The sequence below is a fragment of the Leopardus geoffroyi genome, chromosome B1 (assembly GCF_018350155.1).
Source record: "Leopardus geoffroyi isolate Oge1 chromosome B1, O.geoffroyi_Oge1_pat1.0, whole genome shotgun sequence".
Lineage (NCBI taxonomy): Eukaryota > Metazoa > Chordata > Mammalia > Carnivora > Felidae > Leopardus > Leopardus geoffroyi.
Window position 1 is genome coordinate 55,715,072 of NC_059327.1, and position 25,167 is coordinate 55,740,238.

The window sequence follows — 25,167 nt, forward strand, 5'->3', positions numbered from 1 at the left end:
GATAGCACAGATTGCCAGCTCAGGAAAACACTTTTCAAATGAGTGATGGTATGGTGATTGGAGGTAGGGACTGCTACTGGGAGGCAAAGGGAGGAGGCAGGAAGGGAAATTCCTAAAGGAACTCTAATCACTCATCATCCATGGGAGGGTCTCTGAAAACTCAGAGATCAGGGATATTTTGTTGGGGAATCAAGCTAATGGAAACTTGAACACAATACTTAATGGCAGCAAGTGCCATAGTTATAGGCCTGGGAAGGCAGAAGAACATTTTGGTTTTGTATTAGTGTTTCCTATTTAATTCTTACAAAGACTCAGAGAGGTAGTATTTATCATACTCACTCTACAGGTAAAGATATTGATGTTTATAAAAGGTGATTTTCCCAAAGTCACAAAGCTAGGAAGTAGTGGAGTCAGGATTTGGATTACAGTTTTCTTGACCTCAATGCTAGGAAATCTTACCAGTTCAAGTAATTTAACACTTATATTTCTCATCACTATTCTTGTTGGTAATTGGCCACTTGAGACTGTTTTAGATAGCGTGCTAATTAAAAAAAAAAATACTTTAACACCTTGGTTCTCAAAGTTTGCCATACACTGAATTTCCCGAGGAGCACAAAAAAAAAAAATAGTGATGCCTGGATCTCACCCCAGGAGATTTTGATTTAATTGGTATACAGTGCAGCCAGGACACTGGAATTTTAAGAGGCTTCCCAGGTGATTGTCAAATATGGCAAGTTTTGAGAACTAATGCATTTATGTGTTGGTGGAGAGGACAGTAACAGCATTTCTTTTCAAGAAATTTTTTTTTTATGACTGAACATGATGGCCAGGCTGCCTGGAAAAATGGTCCAAACTGGGCTCAAAAAATGAGGGTGGTCCTATTTGAATGATTTCTTATTAATATAATCACTAAATGATCAGAAGAAATAGTACTTGACACATGGTGGATGTTGCATAAGAGATGTTGGTTGAGCAACATAACCAATGGTGGTAGAAGTTTTTAACAGGTGTACCTTGATAGAGAAATAAACATGAATCCAGTTAGAGAACAGATGGTAGGAATGAGGACTCCAGACTTAAAAATCAGGTTGCCTAAGTTCAGATCTGGCTTCTTCCACTCATTAGCTCTGTAAACTTGGGCAGATTTTTTTACCTCATGGGCTCAAATGCTCTCATCTGTAAAATGGAGGTAATAACAGTACTACTTCCTGATGAGGTAATAGTATTTACTCCCTAACATTGTTGTGAAAATAAAAGAGGCAAGGGCTTAGGAGAGACTAAGGAGCACAGAGCAGGCAGCACATCTGTACTCACTTCATTTCAATTCTTTATACGTGAAACATTTTGGCAGCTTTGTTTCTATAAGGATTTAAAATTTTCCTATTTTACCTTCACTGCTCATTTTGTTTTCATTTGATTCTATCATGCATACGATCATATCTGTGAAAAATCTTGCTGAGTACATATGCATTTAGTAAAGTTCTTACCAACCTCGCCCACTTCAAACATTTGAATCTGAAATCTTAAATGACACATTTATTATCATGAAATAACAGATAATCTCTGAAAATGATTTTTTCTCACTTCATGTTCTAAATTGTAATCTCTCTTGTTTTATAGTTTGTAAAGTAATCCAAACTTCTTCCCACTGATGAAGTATCAAGAAATTTTGATTTCTTGATCATCCATCAAAAAGTGTGAGACATAATAAAACACTGCAAACCACTTATACATGCAAAAAATATAAGACAAGTTTTAAAGAAAAGAAAAAAAAAGCTGAAACTTTCAATATTTTCTTTGCTTCTAATAATATGAATGGAGAAAAAAACAAAACAGCAACAAAGAAAGTTTAAAAAAAACTCAGATTCTAATTATCAAGGGATGTCTGAGAAGATTCTATGAATACAATATATATGGGGTGCCTAATATAGATTTAAATATCATTTGCTCTGGTTCTCATACCCAACTCACAGCCTCCTGAAAATATTAACTTTGGTTCTTTTAAACCAAGAATCTCAGTGTCAGAATTATCTCTTAAACATTTCACATACCTACTGAACAGAATCTAAAATTTTGATGACTGCAACTCTGTGTCCCTCATCCCAATAAACACAAAGTTTTGTTTACACCAGTATGCAAGTTGAATATTAAACACAAATTGGAAAATATGTATTTGCTGATTCTGAATGAGCCCAGAATTCATAATCTTATATTTATTTCTTATGTGAAGCAAAATATATTTTTTGAGTAATAAACTGGTATAACTACACATCATCTTACATGGAATCATTTTAGGAATGGGTAAAAAAAGAAGAAAGAAACTCCTGCCATTGACATTATTGATATGTTCATTAAAATTCAGCATGATTAAGTTTGGGTAGAATTAAAAAAAAATTTTAATGTTTACTTTTATTTTTGAGAGAGACAGAGACAGAGACAGAGCTGGGGAGGGGCAGAAAGAGAGAGGGAGACATAGAATCTGAAACAGGCTCCAGGTCTGAGGTATCAGTGCAGAGCCCAATGCAGGGTTTGAATTCAGAGACTACAAGATCATGACCTGAGCCAAAGTCAGAAGCTTAACTGAGCCACCCAGGCACACCTTGGGTAGACTCTTTAAAATTAGATCACTTACAGCAATTATTTTTAGCCACTTTTTTTTATCCTAGTGTTAAGATATCTCAAAGCATTTTCAATGAATGGAAACCACTAGTTTCAATGATGAGAATAAAGACTTCTAACTTCCCAGAAAATACAAAAAAAAGTGTATTATTACTATTTTTAATCAAAGACTATAAAGATTCAAAGGAACACTGTTCGTAGTCATAGATATACTATGAGACCTGATGGTAACATTACAGAAATTAAATTCCAGATTGTGATGTCCTCATAAGAAGAATGACAATATTTCAGCATGGCAACTTCTGAAAAATGTTGGACTTTGGTAAAGCAGCAGAATTTATCTGCCCATTCATCCATTTGAAAATTTAGCACTTTCAACCACGTGAAAGGATTTCATGGATTTGTATAGTTTAATTATTACCTGTGTGCTCAAACCGGTTTAAATTCAGCAGCAGCAGCAGCATCACTGTTATTATAATCTCGGGGATTTTTATGTAATTTGTTTAGCTTTAGAATCTGAAACAATTTGTTTGAGATTACTGTCATAGACTCTGGGTCTAGAGTTCTTTCTTGTCTAGCAAGAAAGCGGGACGCAGGTTTAAAATGTGAGAGATGGCTAATGTCCTGGAGAACACAAGAGCCCCGATTAAGGGTCCTTGCTCCATTTTTATTAGGATCTGAAGGTTTACAAACATGGTGATGGACGTGCACAAAGAGACAATGAAACGGTGAACATTAACTCGTGGGTGTGAGGGAAAGGGTGTTTGGAAGATCCACAGGGTTGGGGGTTTGGGTTCAAACAAAACAAAATCCTGGCTCCTGTTAGAAGGTTGTTTACAGCAGATGTGAGGCACCACCTCTGTTTACCTATACTGGCCTAGGGGACAAGAAAGACAGAGCAAGCTACCTTGCAGTCAACAGGCACCTTTCTTTTGCTAATTAGCTCAGCTCTGGGCAAATTCGCTCTGCAGCAGTCTCTGGCCCTATTGACCTGTTTACCTAATTTAGTCCATCCTTCTGGTGACAGCAGCTTTCTGCTATTGTACTAAATTGGGGGGGGGGCATTTCTGCCCTGAATACCTAATCTTGTTTACCTCATATACCTTTGTTCTATATTGGGGCCTTTGCCCCACCCTCTTTATACCTATTTACCTAATCTTGTTTACCCAAACTTTGGTGTGAACATCCCAAGGCTTTCTAATTCTTTAAGCCTTGTTAACCCATTGGTGCAAGCCCAGGGAATTTCTAAGCTTGTTCCCCACATATATAACTCCATGGCAAAAGCATTGAAGAGACAAATGGTGTAAGAGGGTAGAAATAGGAAAGACTTCCACCTCCCTCTCCAGTTCTAAACCTTATTATAGGAAACACGATACAAGAAAATAGTTTTTATCACATTATAACTTTGGTAATTGAGAAATGACATTACAACCTTTATTTTCTATTGATTTTTCTATTGAAGTACAATTTACATCAAGGTTGATGAGTTTTGACAAATAGATACCACTATTCACCCCACATGTATTTTAAACTATAGATTTTCTTTACTCTAGGTTCTTTTTCTAGCCATTCTTCACACTTGGTCCACAAGAAGGCAACAACTATTTGGGGATTTTGCATCACAGTTTTGCTCTTGCCTATGGCAGAACTTCACATGAATTAGTTTTACTTGATGGAATGTCTGTAACATACTCCATGGTATTTTGTATTTCGGTGGCTCTTTCAAATGGTCTAGTACTGTTGCAGCATGCAAACATACCATGATTTCTTTATCCATTTTTCTGCTGGTAGACATTTGGGGATTTTATTATTCAAGCTGCTGTTAAAAACATGCTAATATAAGTGTTTCTCTTTTTTTTCCCCTTGGAAATAATTTTTTACTTCTTTTGATAAATATCTAGAAGTGCATTTTCCGGGTCATTGGGTAGACACGTTTAACTTCTTTTTTTTTTTTTTTAACGTTTATTTTATTTTTGAGACAGGGAGAGACACAGCAAGAACAGGGGAGGGGCAGAGAGAGAGAGGGAGACATAGAATCTGAAGGAGGCTCCAGGCTCTGAGCGGTCAGCACAGAGCCCGACGCGGGGCTCGAACTCACGGACCAGGAGATCATGACCTGAGCCGAAGTCGGCCGCCTAACCGACTGAGCCACCCAGGTGCGCCCCACGTTTAACTTCTTTTTAAAAACCTGCTAGATTCTTTTTGTAAATGTGGTTATACCATTTTACCAGCAATGTGGGAGGTTGCCAGTTGCTTCAAATCATTAACTGTCAACAATTAATATTGTAAATCTTTTAAATTTTGGCTATACTAATACTAGTTTTGTTCTCATACTATTTTAATACTTTAATTTTGGCTGTTCTAATACTGTTCTGGTAATGTTCTATTACATAGTGGAATCTCATTATCATTTTAATTTGCAATTTCATGATGGCTAATGGCATTATACAATTTTTCATATGTTGATTGATCATCTGTATGCATTCCTTGTGAAGTTTTTATTCAAGCATTTACTCAATTATCTTATTATTCTGTCCAAATATTTTACCTCTTTTTGTTAGTGAGTTGAAGGAATCCTTTATATTTTAAGAATGAAAGTCTTTAGTCAGTTATAGGTATTATAAACATTTTCTCTCAGTTTGTACCTTACATATTTACTTTCTTAATGATAGTTCCTGACGAATAGGCATTTTTAATTTTGATGAAACTCAACTTACCAATTTTTTTCTCTCTTGGTTAGTTCTTCTATGTCATGTCTAAGATGTATTTGTTAACCTCAAGGTCTTCTATACTTTCTTTTAAAAGATTTATAGTTTTACCTTATGAGAAAACTAGTATAATTCGTTTCACTTGAAAGATGAAGGAACTGAGGCATATAATGATCAAACCACTTGCCCAAACTTTCACATAACTTGAACCAGGACTTGAACTCGTGCAATTTTTACTTATCACCACTAGCTAGACTGCCATGATTATGCTATATCAGGGAAAATGTAACCAAGGGTCACATACTCTTTTTGACTTTTAATAATTTTTCAAGGAGCATCTATTACTATATTCTTTTTCTTATTTTTTTATTAAAATTTTTTTACATTTATTTATTTTTGAGAGACAGAGAGAGACGGAGCACAAGTGGGGCAGGGGCAGAGAGATAATAAGACACAGAATCTGAGACAGGCTCCAGGCTCTGAGCTGTAAGCACAGAGCTCAATGCAGCTCTTGAACTCACAAACTGCAAGATCATGACCTGAGCCAAAGTCAGACACCCAACTGACTGAGCCACCTAGGCGCCCCGACTATATTCTTGTACACTTATGTTGTAGGGAGGACAGTTTAGGGGAAAGTATGCTCAAGAAATATTCAGTAACCAAATTAAAACTCTGTAATAAAAACAGAAATTTGACATTCTACTTCCTAATAGTCTTGTTCAATGGCCTAGTATTTTGGAAATATGCTAGGATGTTCTATAGAACTTATAGATTTCTGTGTGTTTTCAGGGACAAGAAGGGTGTACTCTTTATTGTTCATATTTTCTCCTTAAATCATCGTTTATCTATTTATCAGCAAGGTGACTCCCTGACGCCCTGAATCTGGCTGGCATTACTCATCCTAAGAAGTGGTATTTATCTATTGCTGTGGGTACAATACAGAAAACTGTGGAGGAGAGTTGTAGCAGTAGTTGACTTCATTTGTCCCTGCATTTCTCCTGAGCTCTTCTGCAGTTTAGGGGTGCCAAATAAAGACACAGAATGCCCCATTAGAACTGAATTTCAAATAAATGAATACGTATTTTCCATGCAATATTTGGGATGTACTTACACTAAAACAGTGTTGTGTATCTGAGATTCAAATTTAACTGGGTGTCCTGTATATTTATTTGTTAAACTGAGCACCCTTAGTTAGGTGGCTAAATGTGTACCTGGTTTATGGGGAGAGAAGCTTCTCTTATTTAACCCAAGACCTTTGTGTCTTTAATATGGATGTGTCATGGCATCAGATCTCCTCTCTGCTGGAGGGTGATTACTAGTGGTGTAAGTTCTATAACCCAATGAGAAAGAAAAAATTGTACCTAGGAGAATAACAGTGCATTCATAAAAATATTCGAAGCTGTTCTAAAGATATTTTGCACTCAAGTCTACTAGGAATGGTAAAGTGCCCTATTATGCTGTATTATTATTACAACTACCAGGAACAAGGAGTAGAATGGAAGATGAAAATAACAAAATCTTCTACATTAAAGCACATTTAAGTGTAAAATCATGGGATGAAACTTAATTAAATGCCAGAAGGTATACTAACATAATGTTGAGTTTGCAAATTTAAATACACAAACGGAAGGCAATCTAGACACTAAAAGTTCCCTAGCAACATTAACTCACCCACATCATATATCGTGCATAATAAAGTTAACATTTAGCAACTAGAAATGTCATTCATAACACAAAATATGTGCAACTCAAGATCATTAACATTTTCCAAATTTTTATACTATTTCAAAGGTTCAATACTCTCATTACACTAATGTGGGGAGAATTACTCAGTCTTAGAGTTAAAAATTCTTTTAAAACATATTTGTTTATCTCACAGTCTTTCATTAAAGTCATAATCAACTTGGGCTATATTTTGTTTCAGTAACACAGAAAAAAACCTTTTTTTTACCCTTAGAGAATGTTAATTACAGTGTAAATCTTCAATGATCAATTTCTAAAATTATTTCAGACTTGCTGTTTATAGTTATTCTGAAAAATACATCATTGTTTATTACTCTAGTATTCTAATATTTTAATAAAAACTGGATGGGGAGGGCTTATAGCATGGTAAGCCTCACTATGTCTCTTAGTATGTGACCACAGGTAAGTTACCTCTTCTCTCTGTGCCTCAGTGTTTTCATTTGTAGAGTTGAGATAATAAGAGCACTTGCCTCATAGGGGTGCCATGAGAATTTAATCAGTTAATATCTGTAAAATTCTTAGAGTAATGAATGGCACATCATAAAGGGTTGGCTAAAAATTCTTAGTGTTCACAAATAGCAAGATTCAAGATGTACAAGTACAAGGAGATTTTATATCACCTTTTCTTAGACTCCTATGATTAGAATATTAGAACACCTGAAACAATTTTAGTGAGTTTACAATATTTCATATTTAAAACTGTCATTTTAAGTTTATAGAATTAAAAAAAAATCCCTTAGGAGTTTTGCTTATGACTAATCAAGTGGGAAAACTTATTCAAACATACTAGTAATCACTGAAATAAAAATCAACATGAAAATTTTATTTTATTTTTACAAGTAAAAAAATAACTAAACTGAATAAGATTGGGAATACCAAGTGCTGGTGAGGGTCTGGAGCATGCAGAATTATCAAACATTGCTGGTGTGAATGTAGATCACTACAACCATATAGAACCACTATTTGGCATCCATTGCCTACTAAATTTGACACATGTATATCCTATAATTTAGCAATTCCAGAAATGCATGTGCTTGTGGACCAAAAGAAATTACAGGGTGATCACAGTAGCAGTATTCATAATAGCCAAGAACTGGAAACCACCCAAATTTCTGTCAACAGTAGAACAAATTGACTAAATCATGGAATATTCATACAATGGATTACTCTAGAGCAATGAGAATTAAAGCATTACAGCTGCCCTCAATGATATGGATGATTCTTACAAACAATGTTTAGTAAAAGATGTAACAAAAGAACATATGCAGTATGATTCCAATTATATAAAGCAGAATATCGGGAAATTTGGCCTATGGTATTATAAATGACACTAATTCTTTCCTCTTAGGTAAGGCTTCTGGTGAGTTGCTAATGTTCTGTCTCTTTTCCTGGGTGCTGATTACCTCATGACAACTCATTGTCAAATGAAGATGGTCAAATCATCCTTCTGTATATGTTACACTTCAGTTAAAATAAGTTAAATAAAACTCAGAAAAGGATTTTGATTTGAGAAGAAATAAAAAGCTTTATGATTTGTATTGCCAATGTTTCTAGTTCCCTAGAGGACCTTTTAGAAACTAATGTCTACTTACAAAAGAAAAGAGTAAGCCTAATCCACAAATTACCATACCAATTTGCCAAAATAATTCGTTAGGATTGGAAGAAATATATGCAGTGTTTCTATGAGAAATATAGCAATGAGGTCAACCTAATCCCAAATAGTTTCTGGTCTTAAAATGATTCAAGCGTTAATGAGAATAGAGAGCTGAGAATTCAAATTGGGAAGTGATGAACTTAACAATGTGCTTATTGGAGGCAATGGCTGGAGGAACAGGGCAAGGCTAATGTTGAGCAAGATGATGAGCTCGAGCTCATCTTTGGGATATAAAACTAAGGCTAAAGCAAAATTTCTAAGGATATCTGAGATGTGTGTTGCAAAGTCTTCCATATTAAGTATATTCTGTTTAATATTACATTATGTAATCAGTAAAATATTATTAATATAAGCATTTAATTTGTGCTAGTGATCAATAATAATTACTGAATTTTTGTAGTTCAGAATACAATTAGGAAATGTATGAACATGATATTAATGAGTTCAGATGTTAAGGCAAATTGAACCCCTCATTTTAAGGGGGCAGAGTCTCTCCTTAGGAAAATATAAAATTAGTTTAACAAATGAAGAATCTACATATTTTAGGATCCCAAGAGACTTTTGTGAACAACTGGTAGCTAAAATGAGGCAGAAACAGATACGAGCTCTTAACTAGGGCACTGGACATAATTCACCACAATTAAGGAATCCCAAGATGGGCTTGGCCTGAGAAGGTCCAGAGAGCAGGGCTCTGTTTCAAGTGAAGTTGCTCAAATCAATCTAAACTATGTCCCTGTAGCTAAGAGTCCAGTGCCTAGAAGCAAAATATTAATTCACACCCAAATGAAAACACTAGTTTGAACGATATATAACTACTTTTATTATAGGTCAAAAAAGCTAAATATTGGCAACTTCATATGATTTAACCTTATATATATTTATATTATATATATTTATATATGTCATATATATTTAACCTGATATATATATATATAAATACACACACACACACACACACACACACAAACACACAGTAATGGTTAACAACATAAAAGGATCAGAGATCAAATGCTGAATACAGATGATGGCGGTCCACTCTTTGTAGACTGCTCTGATGACAGACAACACATGGAGGTACAAAACACACTTGCCCCACCTATTTTGCCAGTGTTGTAAGTTTAATTGAACCAAAGATAATAAAGCATTAAGGAAGATTGTTCTTTAAATTTTTTTTTTTCAACGTTTATTCATTTTTGGGACAGAGAGAGACAGAGCATGAACGGGGGAGGGGCAGCGAGAGAGGGAGACACAGAATCGGAAACAGGCTCCAGGCTCTGAGCCATCAGCCCAGAGCCTGACACGGGGCTCGAACTCACAGACCGCAAGATCATGACCTGGCTGAAGTCGGGAGCTTAACCGACTGCGCCACCCAGGCGCCCCAGGAAGATTGTTCTTAATGACTTAAGGGCATCTGAAAGTTACAACGATATTTCCCTTACCATGCTTGTGATTGGTAACTCTCTGGGAAAACCAATACAGTTCTTTGGTTTTTGGTTTTTTACCTTTTAAAGATTGATTTTTGAGATTAATCCTGACACAGAAGTTTTTGAGAAAGGGGTGCCTTATACATTTAGAAATGCAACTCATGTATGAGCTAGTACACACAGAAGGTGGATGTGGTTTGATTCTGAAACCACATGACTTATCTTGTCATTCAATATCTGTCATTAAACAAACAAACAAAATAATCATGAAACTGGGCTTCATTATTCTCAGCAATAGAAACATGAATGTCTACTGGAATAGACACTGTATAATAGAAAACCTTCAGTATTGACTTCTTTTTTTCTTGACAATTTAAAGAATATTTCTAGCTTTAAGACAAAAAAAAGTACATTTGCTTTGTCAACTCCAAAGCCATTGTTCTTTTAATAACAAGAATCTTGGCTTATGGAACTGAATTATTTAGCTACAGAAATTCTTAATAACATAATTTGAGATACAAAAAGAGATTCTTTGAATCTCTAGCTCACAAAATTACAGTTTGTTTAAAATGCATGAAAGATGTAACTGGGCATTGGTGACCATTTTCATTAAATGAACTGTGACTTTACCGAGAAAAAAACAAACTTTTGAGTTCCCAAGGGCTAGATTATTCAATGGAAATATATTTCTACTAGAATATCATAATTAAAAATAGCGAGGCTACATTGGTAAAATTCATGCTGGTGCACAACTCATTGTTTCAATAATCATTTATCTCTTTAGAAAAAGTATTTACATAGTGAGATAATTTAATATAGGTTATAAGACTCCCTTATTTCAGTTTTCATTTCTATTTATACTCCTGATTTATCAGTAGCTTATGTTAAACTCTTAAACACATTTGAATTTCTCCTTACATTCTTGCATGGGTTGGACTATCTTAAATTATGCACAAAGCAGCTTCACTGTTCACCTTGTAGATATCAACATCATTAACATCTTAGTGTAGTTATTTGAAAATCTTTAGCTCTGTAGCTTTTTTTTTTACATGATATCAAAGGTTGGAAGAAAGAGTTTGTACCCCGAGTTCAGCAGAAGCTGGTTCCTGTTGGCATTACATCCTCCCTAACAATAGCATTCCTGCTTCTCAATTACTGTTAAGCAGTGAGGTTGTCACTATATCCTATGAAGGCATCACAAACACTGACAAAAATGGAAACACAGACCTAATGATCACATTATCCATGCTTTTTTTTAAAAAAAAAATTTAATTTGGCATTTAATTTTTAGGCTGTGAAAATAAATAACATTTGAGACATAAAGATCAAATGGACAGCAAGGAAGGGCACCTGGGTGGCTCAGTCAGTTAAGCATCCGACTTCGGCTCAGTGTCATGATCTTGAGGTGAGTTCGAGCTCTGCGTCCAGCTCTGTGCTGACAGCTCAGAGCCTGGAGACTGCTTAAGATTCTGTGTCTCCCTCTCTCTCTCTCTCTCTCTCTGCCCCTCCCCTGCTCATACTCTATCTCTCAAAAATAAACAAACATTGAAAAAATTTTTTAAAATGTAAAAAACAAATGGACAGCAAGGAAAAGTTCTTGATCTTAAAATCTTGGTTAATATCAATATGTAACTTCCTTCTTTGAAACAAAATAAATTTAAAAATGTAAGCTCTTTTTATTATTTAAACAACCAAAGGTTCTACTTTTACCAATATATGAATTTCCAAAGACTTCTTTAAAAAACAGTCAAAGTATGTTACTTTGAAATTGTATCAAAATGTTTACATCTATATAATAAATGAGGTGAATTCAATTTGGCATATACAAAAAATCAATTAGTTCTCTATATCATATTATTTAAAGAAGAAAGTCAAAAGGACTTAGGATCTTTATAAAAGTTATAGAAAGTATTAGAAGAAAATAAAGGAGAAAAGAAACTTTTAGAATCTTAAGTAGAGAAAGTCTTCTTAAGCAAGAACCAAAAACCAGACACCATAAATCTTTGCTAGTCCAAATGTGGACTGTAGACCAGTGGCATGCACATCTCCTGGGAGCTTATTAGAAATATTGAGTCTCAGGCTTCATCCTAGGATCTGTGCTTTATAACAAAATCCCCAAGTGATTTGTATGCACAGTAAGCAGTTCTTCTCAACCCTGTCTGTATACCTTATCATCACCTGGGGGAATATGCTACAATGTCGCACAATCAATTGGACCTGAATTTGTGTGTGTGTGTGTGTGTGTGTGTGTGTGTGTGTGCGTGTGTGTGGTGAGGGGGGTCCAGGCTGCACTCTTTTTATAAAGGCTGCTCCATGAACTTAATCTGTAGCATGAATTGAGGACCACTATTCTTTTTTTTTTTAATTTTTTTTTCAACGTTTTTATTTATTTTTGGGACAAAGAGAGACGGAGCATGAACGGGGGAGGGGCAGAGAGAGAGGGAGACACAGAATCGGAAACAGGCTCCAGGCTCTGAGCCATCAGCCCAGAGCCTGACGCGGGCCTCCAACTCACGGACCGCGAGATCGTGACCTGGCTAAAGTCGGGCGCTTAACCAACTGCGCCACCCAGGCGCCCCGAGGACCACTATTCTTGAGAAAAACGAGTAAGTAACTCTTTGATGCTTGAACAACGTTAAAAATACAAAGGTAGATTCAGAGAAAATATTTGCATCTTAGATGTAGCATACAGCTAACTTTCCTAAAATGTAAAGGGGCCCTTCAAATTAATGATGAAAAGATTTACAACACAATCAACATAATCAGTCACTGACCATATTCTGAACCTTCACAGAAGAGTAAAAACAAATCCCCAATAATCTAACAGATGCTCAACCTTACTGATGATGAAAAAAGTATAACTTTAAATAATAGTGACATACTACATCCTTATCTGACTGGCTAAAATTAAAAGAATTGATGGGTTCCTGGGTGGCTCAGTCGGTTAAGCCTCCAACTTTGGCTCAGGTCATGATCTTGAGGTTCATGAGTTTGAGCCCCAGGGTCAGGCTCTGTGCTGACAGCTTGAAGCCTGGAGCTTGCTTCAGATTCTGTGTCTCCTTCTGTCTTTCTGCCCCTCTCCTGCTCTCTCTCTCTCTCTCTCTCTCCCTCTCTCTCTCTCTCTCAAAAAGAAATAAACATTAAAAAATTGATGACATTCTTTGTTGGGAAGGGTGCGAGAAAGTGAGAACTATCAATGGGAGTATAATTAGTATTTCTGTTTTTGAGGGCAAATGGACAATGCCTATCAAAATTATAAATGCACAGATAATTTGCAGCAACAATTTCACCTCTTGGAATCTTTATTATAAGGAATATTCACACAGCTGCACAAATATATATACATATGTATTATGAACAAAATTTTTAAGCAAACTACACATTGATCACTGCTTGAATGTTAACAATGGCAAAACTTCACTGAAGGAAACTATTCAATAGGTAGGGAATGTGGTAAGTCTGTGTTACCGACACAAGAGAATCCTTCTGATAAATTGAGTTAAAAGAGCAATTTATAGATTTTTGCTTCTTTTCTGTATACTTTTTGTTTAAAAATGTTATCCATAAATGAAAGGACTGGCAGAAGGCCCACCAAACTCTTTAAAATCAGTATCATTTAGGGTGGATGATAAGATGGTGAGGCCGAGTGCCTACATTTTTAGTAATTACTCTATGGGATTTCTTTTCTTTTCTTTCTTTTTTTTCTAAACTGCATGCAATACTTTTGTACTTAAAAACACATGTATAATGCTGCTTAAAAAGTTAATGACTCAAAATTAGTCTGTATGCATTACTGTAAATACAGTATACATCCTTGTGTTACCTAAGGTAACACAAGTGAAATTAGGTCACAAGAAATATGTTAGGCAATAGAATGTCTCCTAGAGAGACTCAGGCTAGGAAGTTCAAACTGCATTACAGCACAATGAGGTAAGGGTAGTGGAAAAATCTGGGATACCAAAATCATGTAAGTAACCTCCTGTATGCTCCTTACCAGTTCTGCAATCTGCTGCCTACACACCCACTTAATAAGAGTACAAAAATTAGACACGGGGGGTTTAGGGAGGGAATTGACCACAGAGAGGCAGAAAGAAACTTTCTGACTCAATGTAAATATTCTAGATCTTGATTTTGATGATGGTTCCATGACTGTGAGCCCTTATCAAAGTTCAAAGAACTGTGTGCCAAAAAAGAGGGAATCACATTTCAATAAACTTGGCTTTAATAATAAAACATGTCAATAACAAACAAAGTAAAACATCTGCCTCGAAGTCCCATATCTACTAAGCTGAAATGTCTTGAGAGGATAGAACATTAACATTTTATATTATAAAACTTTATCTTAAAATCAGCCTACATAAACCCTCATTATTTTTAACATTTATTAGAAAAATATATATCCAGGAAGATGCAGAGATCTTCAGATTTCTTTATTGTTCACAGATGCACCATTCTTTCTCACTTGTTCCTGGAAACACTTGGCAAACTAAGACTAAATGTAAACAGGACTATGAATAATATATGTTGTGCTGTTTTAAAAATCTGTTCTTCCACTGTGTTAGCTGGGCAGTATGAACTTAGTATGAGAAATTATAAATATGAAGGCAGGCACTGGATTTTGATTTTTGTTCATTTTTATAGAGACTGAATTTGCATTTTACTGGATAATGGAGTCTCAAGTATAACTAAAATGTAATTTAAACTTCAGATTACTCCAATGTTTATATAACTGAAATTAAACCACATACCATGTACCAGGGACGTTAGCTTAAAACCATTTGTTAACACTGACAGTGCACATTTCTATGAAAATCTTGTTAATATAATTGTCCTTCCTTCATTCTCTTAAACAAAGAAGTGATTCTTCTTCCAATAGCTACATTTCATTATGTAAATGTTCAGTGACCTCCCCCAGAGTCACGTGTCACCTCAAGTGGTGAAGGTCTTGTGCTTGCAGATGTTATGTTTATGTTTTACAAAATTTATTGCTAAAATCAAAGCATTTCATAAAAATAAAAATAAAATATTTCCCCAGGGAAGCGGTAAAGGAGAGGCATAATTCTTTTGCCCCTTCACTGACGTGGACATATTTCAAAATGAAAGCCCCCCCCACACAAAATTAGCTTATAGAGGTTCCTAATTATTTGATAGGATTAATTTTATTTAGGATCCTCACATTCTCAATAGATTAATACACTAGCCATTTTTCCTAGGGCAGACACACAAAGTCATCATTTCCAATGCAATAGAACAAGCCCCACCCAAGAGGCTGTTAAGCCTGTATAACCTGCACTACACAGGAAGGTTTTACTGCTACAGCATCAAACCAATTTCAGAAGCAAGGCCACTTGAGAATGACAGATTAGCTTCTGGGAAGCTTGACTTAGCACAGTGGGGAGCTGGCTTAAACACTGAGAGGCAGAGCAGAAATACAGATTTCTCCGAATGAAAAGTTATTTTTCTATCAGCATTGCGAAGGGGAGAAAAATCTACTGGGTCACAGCCATTAACACCTGAAATTTTTATAGCTAGGTTTAATAAAAAATGTCATATAGAGATCAGATCACATCATTAAGCCTACAGAAAAAGACAGGGAAAGTATAAGTGAGATCATCTTCAGGATGAAATAAAAAATGATATAAAGGTAGCTGAGCTACTCATAAACTTTTTATATGGTGTTTCAAGCATAAAAAAAGAAATCAATGAATCAATGCAAATATATATATGTATATATACGTATATATACATATATGTATGCATATATGTGTATATATGTACACACACACACACACACACACACACACACACACATATATATATACCTTCCTTCTGATTGAATTTATAATTAAAATATTCACCCCTCCTTCAGATATTTATTCTTTGGTGAGGTATCTGTGGCCTATAGAGAATAACATAAGGACCAGTCTTTGAAGAGCAAGCTGGATTTGTACAAAAAAATCTGCTCATAATAGATAAACATACAAAAGGGAGGCATCTTTACTCTGGCATAATGAAAAAGGCACACTGGCTCAGGAGTCAGCACATGACAGGTCTGAATTTGAGTTTTAGTTCTATCAGTATTGATACGGAGTCAAAACTTGAGTTCTGGTGCTGTTGTGAAGGCGTTATGGCCAAGTACCCACCCAAAAAGCCTGCATCCCAAATGCTACTCATTCCTCCTATCCATCTGAGGCAACTGAATCCAAATGGAAAACACGTTAACAAAGTTGGCAAGAGCCAAATAAACCATCAATGTTCACTAATGGATGTCTTTCCTATAAAAGTTGAGTTGATACCTAGATTAGTCAAATTTGTAAAGACAGGAGGGGGAAATGGAGGGAGGGGGAAATGAGGAGTTACGGTTTAAGTTTTGAAAGATGAAAAGAGTTCTAGAGATAGATGTGATGGCTGCACAACAATGTGAATGTATTTGATCCCACTGAATTGTGCATTTAAAAATGGTTAAGATGGTGAATTTTATGTTATGTTTATTTTAACACAATTAAAAATACAACAAAAAGAAAGTTTAGTTAAAAAGTCTATAAGGTCTTGTGTCCTAAACGAAACCTCCTATTTTCAACACATTTGAATCTAAGAGACTCAGTTTTGCAAAACAAATCTTGTTGCACTTAGCAAAGTAGTGACATATATAGGAAAAAATGGAAAAGAAGGAGATCTAGCTGAGATCTGTTCCTATAAGTCAGTCCTTGTCCAGCTTTACTGGACAAGGGGCCAGAAGGCAAGAAGAAACAATTGTGGGCAGTCTGGTAATCTTCAGGAAGAGGACATCTTGTTTTGTCAACATCGTACCTGTCTAACTAGCACAGTTACTGGATCACTGGCAGACCACAATAACAAGTTGTATAATAATTAAGTGAATAAATGTGCCTTCTAGTAAAATACACTCTGCTAATGGCCTGTGATCTTACTAATTTGATCACATTAAAAACACTCCCTGTCCTGAAGGGAAATAGGGGAGTAAGTTATCCAATTTCTGTGAGACTCGGTACCATCATCCATAAAATGCAGACCTAACCCCTGCCTCTCAAGGTTGTGCCACATAAATGTGTGTATATGGGTTTGTGTGTACATATGTATTTATATATATGCATATATTTAAAACATGTATTTAAAATAATGCCTTACTTAGCACATTGTATGTACTGAATAAGTAACATTATTTCTTCATTATTGTCATTGTAATAAGCTTATTTTAACCAACTTTCATATAGATCTTGTCTCATTTTGTTTAGCTTGTTATGAAAAAAGTTGGTCCTCTGCCACTCAATATATGGTTTACAGCTATATCCCTGAGGTATCAACAATTTAAGGCCAAAGCTTTAATTACAAACCTGTCAGAGTTAATACAAGTCAATATATACATTGATTCATTGCTTTCTTCACTCATCCATCCACCAGCATTTTACCAAAGGCCTCCCATTGTTGGGCACATGCTAGGATCTAAAAAGGCCCTACTTTCCAGGTGTTTAAACTGAGGAGACAAACACAAAGGCAAATGACTGTGGTGAATGAAAAGGCAATGCTTTATGCTCTGGAATAAGGAGAAGGACAAAGTTTTAGAATGCTTTCCATTCCAGGCTTGTTTGGGATCTCATTGCACAGGCTGCAGAAATCCATACAAGGATTTTGAGCTGGGATATAATAAAAATATAGTGGTTAATTAGGAAGATAAGTTATTTCCAAATGGAAGGTGAACTGGAGGGAGGAAAGTGGGAGATTTGAATTTCTATCTTCTAGCACAAAGTTAGTAGCACTGGGGTTCACTTACTTCCTCTCACTCACATATCTTCACCTCTTTCCTTTAGAGTGCTAATGAACAGTGAAATCAATTGCACAATGGTGAACATAAGGCAATTTGCGAGCTTTGGATACTCTGAACTGTTCCAGCTATGTCATATTACCTAGTTGTGCCTTAGTTACACTCCCAGTTGTACACTTCATAATGGCTGTGCTGCCCATTTAACACTTATTTCTTAGAACTAAAATTATTATAAATCACATTACCAATATGCAAGAATTTAAAAAATTATGCATCAGAGGGGTAAAGTATCGAAGACAGAAATGTTAAGTTCATCAAGTATATATCATATGCATCTTAATAGCAGAACATACAGGCATGCATAAATCTCTAGTCTCCCTCTGTGACTATACATTTACTGATATAAATGTTGGGAAAAATCTGGAGTACTTTTGTATAAGTATAATTCATGATTCAGTGAGCATAAATCAAAATCTCAGAAATGCAAAAATATCTAGAATCCCTTGAGTAGTATGAAACAGATGGCTAGTTAGATTTCACAAGTTTCTATGTATATGTGATTGGGATTTTATTTCTTCACACATACAATTCCACAGTTATGCCTTACCTCCATACTATACATATTGTAGAGCTAAAATGTTTGAAGAGTTATTATATATTATTTATTATTTATATATATGTATATATGTATGTATACATATTATATATATAATATACATATATATGAGAGAGAGAGAGAGAGAAGAAAACTATAAATTACTCCTTTATTTATTTTTTAAATGTTTATTTATTCTTGAGAGAGAGAGTACAAGCAGAGGAGGTGCAGTCAGAGGGGAGGGACAGAGGATCCAAAGCGGGCTCTGTGCTGATAGCAGAGAGCCCGATGTGAGGCTTGACCTCATGAACCATGAGATCATGACCTGAGCTGAAGCCAGATGCTTAACCAACTGAGCCACCCATGTGCCCCCATAAATTACTCTCTTATCCTACACATCAATTCAAATGTTCTTCCCCAAGGCATAGTCGCCCTTGTGCGGGTCAAAAAGTGAATTTGAGAACTGTAATGGGTGGGGATTTTGGATTCAGGGAGTCAGAGAAGATAAAGAGAATACTTGAAAACAAGAACCCAAATCAGAGCCATAAAAACCAGAAGTCCAATGTGTGTAAAAGCAAAATATGAAGACAGTACATTGTGTTAAAATTGAGTTCTGTAATTAAGAAAAACAAGAGGACAAAAAGAGAAAGAGGCAAGGAGATGTGAAGATGGATCTAAATCTGGTTTTAGGTAACTTCCTATGTATGTATGTAGCGAGAGAAACCAATTCCCACCATTGCGAGCCATGCAACACAGCAGCTTCCTGTAGCTGCGGGAGGAGATGGTGACCTTAGAACAGGTCATTGGCGCTAAGAAAACTCTCCTGCATTGACTCTTGGCTCCACTTTTTGGGCAGTCATTACTTCTCTGAGTCTGTTTTTGCATAATAATGGGAAAATAAAAAAATGCCAAAAGGAAGGTAGTTTTACCCTTTTCCCAGTATTGTCCTCAGAATTCCATAAATTTATGTACACTAGAACTTTGGTATGTGCATAACAAACGCAAAGTAACAGCATTATCCAGAGAATGCATTACCCTCATCTTCAACATATTCCTCAAAATCTTTTTGACAGAATGATAAAGCAGGTAGCATATTCCGGTATAACTTCTCCATTTCCAGCACTGGCAATATAGATAGGAGTGGAAAGGGAAATAAAAATGAAATATAAAAGATTTAATTCTTCTTGTTGAGGATTAGAGAGGCGACTTTCCCACCCCTAGACTCTACCCAACCTCCCTTTCCTTAGAGCATTTACTTCAGAAAACTTGTAATTATAAGTTCCTTCTCAGTCTCTTTGAAATGTACCTTAATCTTTTAAAAAGCTAAATACGCCTCTTGTCAGATTTAAGACCCAGGAATGTCTTTGTTAACGACCTGGGAGCTAGCCCTTTGAAACAGCATCATCAAAGAAGACAGGACCCCTATTTCCCAGTTTCTGTAGGAGGGCAGGAGTTAGAATCTGTTGGGCGCCTCACTCCAAAACTACCTCTTGTGAGAAACGTAGGAGAAGTTGATTTATCCTTTGCATAAAGCCAATGAGCTAACACTAATAGTCTCCCCACTTACCAAGTAAATTTAGAACGAATTATGTCTTATAAACAGTGCTGTCAAGTCCTCTTAAAAACTAGTGAGGGTTTATCCTGCAATGTATACAATGGGCTGTATCTGCTTGACTACATAAAAGGGTGGGATTTCTTTTCGTCTTTCAATCTTTTTTGAGGCTTGCCTGTGAGGCACATCACATTCTGGTTTAATGGTTATTCAGGAACAAAACTGTTTCTTTCCCTTTGACCTTTGTGGAGACGTTTTCTGGGTTGGGAGGAGATTTTGTTCTTAATTATCTTTCCCCCAACAATAGCACAGTGTTTAATATCACGGAATGGTGCTAGCTAGGCTGCCTGGGTTTAAAGCACAGCTCTGCCATCACTAATTCTATGACCTTTGACAAGTTACCTAACAATTTAAGACTGTTAATTTCTAAAATGGGGACACTGATATCTAGCTTATAGGGACACCATGAGAATTAAATGAGATAATACATATCCACATATTAAACAGTGCCTGGAACATGGTTAGAATGATATGGCTTTGTTATCAATCTCATTCCAGTCATGCTACATAATTTATATGGTTCTGACTATAGTAAGCTAATTCAGGTAAGTTTACACAGTTTCAAAATGGGAAAGCACTTTAAGAATGCTCAGGTTCTAACTTCCTGACTTTCCGACAAGTGAAATGATTTGATAAAGGTTGTGCAATTTGGCCGAACAGGCACTAATATCATGGTCTTTTGATTCCTAGTTCAGTCCCTCCTCAGATATATAGCTCTCCTTTACTCCTAAGTTTAACTGTAAATTGATACACAGTTGAAAATACTAGAGCGTATATTTCTTTCCTTTCAAGGGAAGCATATTGTCCAGATAGGCAGGAAGAATTACATTGACAAGAAAAAAAAATGTTGAAATATAAAAAAATTCACTCAGTTCAATCTTGCTTTATTCCATGGCAATAGTTGATATACATTTAGTAGCAGGTCTATATAATGAATTTATTGGTGATAATGGTGGTGACTGCAATGTCTTCTGAGTGATAAAAATGTTAATGGTAATGCTAACGATGATCACATATACTGATGAATGGTGATCATGAAGTTGATGGAGATATGTTGCAATGATAAAAAGGACCCTTGAAAGGAAACACAAAAGGTCATTTATGTACACTTTCCTAGTCTAGGAATCTCCCTCAACATCCATGACAGATTATCTTTCTGACTCTGTTCATACACTTCCAGGGAATATAAGGATCTCCGTATCCAATTTTTCAGATAATATTTTCCTTCTCTTTTGAGCCCTTTCCTTTTAATATTTTTTATGTTTATTTATTTTTGAGAGACTGAGAAACAGAGCACGAGTGCGATAGGGGCAGAGAGAGAGGGAGACAGAATCAGAAGCAGGCTCCAGGCTCCAAGCTATTAGCACCGAGCCCTATGAGGGGCTCCAACTCACGAGCTGTGAGATCATGACCTGAGCAGAAGTCAGACACTTAACCTACTGAGCCACCCAGGTGCCCCAATTGAGCCCTTTCCTTTTAAACAATAAATTCTTCCTTTAGTTCTACTCCTCTTGTGTTACCTCTGAGATGGTTTTCCTTGGTTCCTTCATATATATAACAATATATATATATAACATATATAACAATATATGTTATAGCAATACCTTCATATAACATATATTCAGCTGTTTTTGACTTTTATGATTCTTATTGTAATTTTCACATCCTTATCTTATGGTCATACCAAAACCTCATAGTTCAGAATGCTTGTGGAATGACTATTTTCACTTCTATTCTTAGAAGTCAAATATACTTCCATCAATCTTTTGAGTCCTGGACCTAAACCTCATTCTCATCTGTTTAGAGTTTTTTTTTAAGTTTATTTTATGAAAGTTGAGCATAAACTGATAGCATTAAATACCTATTCCTTAAATTATTGCACTGTCACTTCAAATTTACCTTAACAAGATGTCCCTACCCCTCACTCCTTGCTTCATATGGTTCTCTGTTTTGGAAAGTGGCATCCTCTGCCCATCATGGTTTGAAGTCTTGCAATTCACTTTATCCCATTCGTCTTCCCGGTGTCTAAATGTGGCAGTGATGAAATCTTAATCAGTTTTCCTCGAAGGTCTATGTATTTCATATTTGTTCTTCTGTCTTCATCTCTGTTACTGCCTCTCTGATTGTAATGGGAAACGATTCTTATTTGTTTCTTTCTTATTTGTTTTCAAGTCTTCTTATTTGTTTCATTGACTTTATCCTCTCCAGCTCCAAACTAATTCATCCAGTATCTTCCAACCAATCGTTTTGCTGAGGCATTCTATAAAATGTGTATAAAACATGCACTGACAGTTTATTGCTTACGTATGACCACTTTGGGGTCCTTGTGAAAGTCTTACATTATCTTGGTTCCACTAGATTTATATGATCTCAATTCCATTATTCGTCAATACACACCTTCAAAATATTCAGACTGTTTTCATTTTTGTCTTTTATAGAACTCTCTAATATGTACTGTTTATTACTAATCTTAAATCTTGAACAGCAACAACAACAGAAACCTACAGAAAAACACAGTCTATCACTAGTACTAAATTGTAACTTGTTGATTAGTCAAAATCTAACAATTTTGTAAGGTCCAACTTGAGTGCCACTTCTCCCAGGAAGCTTTCCATGAGTATTCCATGAGAGCCAAAGCCGTCCAAGGTCATTCTATAAAGTACTTCTTGAACTACTCCTTTCTTTTTCTTAATGTTTATTTTATTTATTTTTGGAAAGAGCATGAGCAGGAGAGGGGCAGAGAGAGAGGGAGAGAGGGAATCCCAAGCAGGCTCTGCACCATCAGCACAGATGCCAACATGGGGCTCAATCGCACGCACAGTGAACAGAGAGAACATGACCCGAGCCAAGAGCCATTTGACGGACTAAGACACCCAAGCACCCTGAGCTACTCCCTTCCTAAAACTTTCCTGAGTTTGGTCTATGACGACCTATTACTATACAATAACACATTTTAAAAATGGATGTCCTAAAACTTAGTGCATATTGTCATCACTAAATTACTTCAGGAAACTGATGTGGTCATTGTTCAAACGCTTAGTCTTTTTAATATTGTCAGTAATCAAAAATCATCTTTTGAGAGTGAACTGGATTTTTGGCCACAACAGAACGGAAGTCATAGTTAAGTCTGTGGAAAATAGATGTAATGCAATTACACAACCCGGGTAACATGATTTCACAGTGAAAAAAAAAAAAAAAACCAGAGTGTGACCCTGTAGCGATGTGTTTATTTATTTATTTTTGCGGAAATTTTAGGCCAGTTCCAAAGACAAATATCTGTAATGACTAAGCTGCTTTCATATTACTCATTTGAAGGTGATTCTTCCTCATTCCCAGGGGTGGCAGCATTAGTATGTATTTGGTGGGTGACCCGGCAGGGAAGAAGCCCTTGCCCATCCCTGATCCCAGTATTGAATGTGTCCTGGTACAAGGGTTGGAATACTTGGGGGTCATTCATTAGCTAGTTTCTGGTGGTAAGCCAGGGGAAAGGAGAAGACTAGTTTGGTTGGCTTCCATTGCTGGGTCACAGTGAATTCATCCGGCAGCTGACAGCTGGTGAGGGAGTAGGGTAGGAGGACCCGTTGTGGGCCAATGGGTGGCAAACGCCTGCTTGTGGGGCAGAGCCCCCGGGGGGCTGTGAGGATCTGCACTGGCTTAAGAAAGCATCCCCACAGCTGCAGGATATAAATAGCACATTTCAAACAACCACCATCACAGGTGGAAAAAAGAGGCTGTGGAAAAAAGAAAGAAATTTTGTATTTTAATTTTAAAAGTGTTTTAAGGGCACCTTTTTTTTCCTGCAGTTTGAACAGGGAGCTTTATGTTTTCATTCTTCACTGGGCAGGACCAAAGAGGTAGCTGTTTCTGCTTCTAGTCATCACTTTTTTTTTTTTTTTTTTACTTTTTTTTTTTTTAATGTTTATTGATTTCTGAAGGGGAGAGAGAGTGTGAGTGGGGGAAGGGCAGAGAGAGAGGGAGACACAGAATCTGAAGCAGGCTTCAGGCCCCGAGCTGTCAGCACAGAGCCCGAGGCTGGTCTCAAACTCACCAACTGCAAGATCATGACTGGCGCAGACACTTAACCGACTGAGCCACCCAGGCGCCCCATAGTCATTACTTCCTGATGGTTATCCAGGAATCCATTTTTGTTTTGTTTTGTTTTTGTTTGTTTTTTAGTTTTTAGTGTTTTACTTCTTTATTTTTTATTTTATTTCATTTTTGTATTCTCAAGTTAGTTAACAAACAGTATAGTCTTGACTTTAGTAGTAGCACCCAGTGATTCATCTCTTACATATGATACCCAGTGCTCATCCCGAAAAGTACCTTCCTTAATAATGCCTGTCACTCATTTAATCCATCCCCCACCTCCTCACCCTCAGCAAACCTGAGTTTGTTCTTTGTATTTAAGAGTCTCCTATGGTTTGCCTCTCTCTCTGTTTTCATCTTTTTTTTCTTTCCCTTCCCTTATGTTCATCTGTTAAGTTTCTCAAATTCCACATATGAGTGAAATATGATATCTGTCTTTCTCTGACTGACTTATTTCGTTTAGCATAATACCCTCCAGTTCTATCCACGGTCTTGCAAATAGCAAGATTTCATTCTTTTTCATCACCGAGTAGTATTCCAGTGTGTGTGTGTGTGTGTGTGTGTGTGTGTGTGTGTGTGTACCACATCTTCTCAATCCATTCATTGGTTGATGGACACATTTGGGCTCTTTTCATAATTTGGCTAGGGGAGCCCTATAGCACTGTTGTGGGAATGCAAACTGGTACAGCCACTCTGGAAAACAGTGTGGAGGTTCCTCAAAAACTTAAAAATGGAACTACCCTGCGGCCCAGAAATTGCACTACTAGGAATTTATCCAAAGGAATCCATTGTTTTTGTTTGTTTGCTTGACCCCATTTGGACTGAATTCTAGCCTGATTGCTCTTATTCTTGGATCTCAGTTAAGTACCTTATTACTGATGGTAACATTTAAAAAATGACATAGAAGAGACACATAAAAAATCGGAAGCAAATGTAAACCAAAACC

At 36.2% G+C, this 25,167-nt stretch overlaps 1 protein-coding gene across 3 annotated transcripts in view; it reads right to left on the reverse strand.

Annotated features, from left to right (window-relative positions):
- GALNTL6 (polypeptide N-acetylgalactosaminyltransferase like 6) overlaps window positions 1–25,167 on the reverse strand; it is a 1,206,818-nt gene that overhangs the window by 476,129 nt on the left and 705,522 nt on the right. The gene's annotated exons all lie outside the window — the stretch shown is intronic.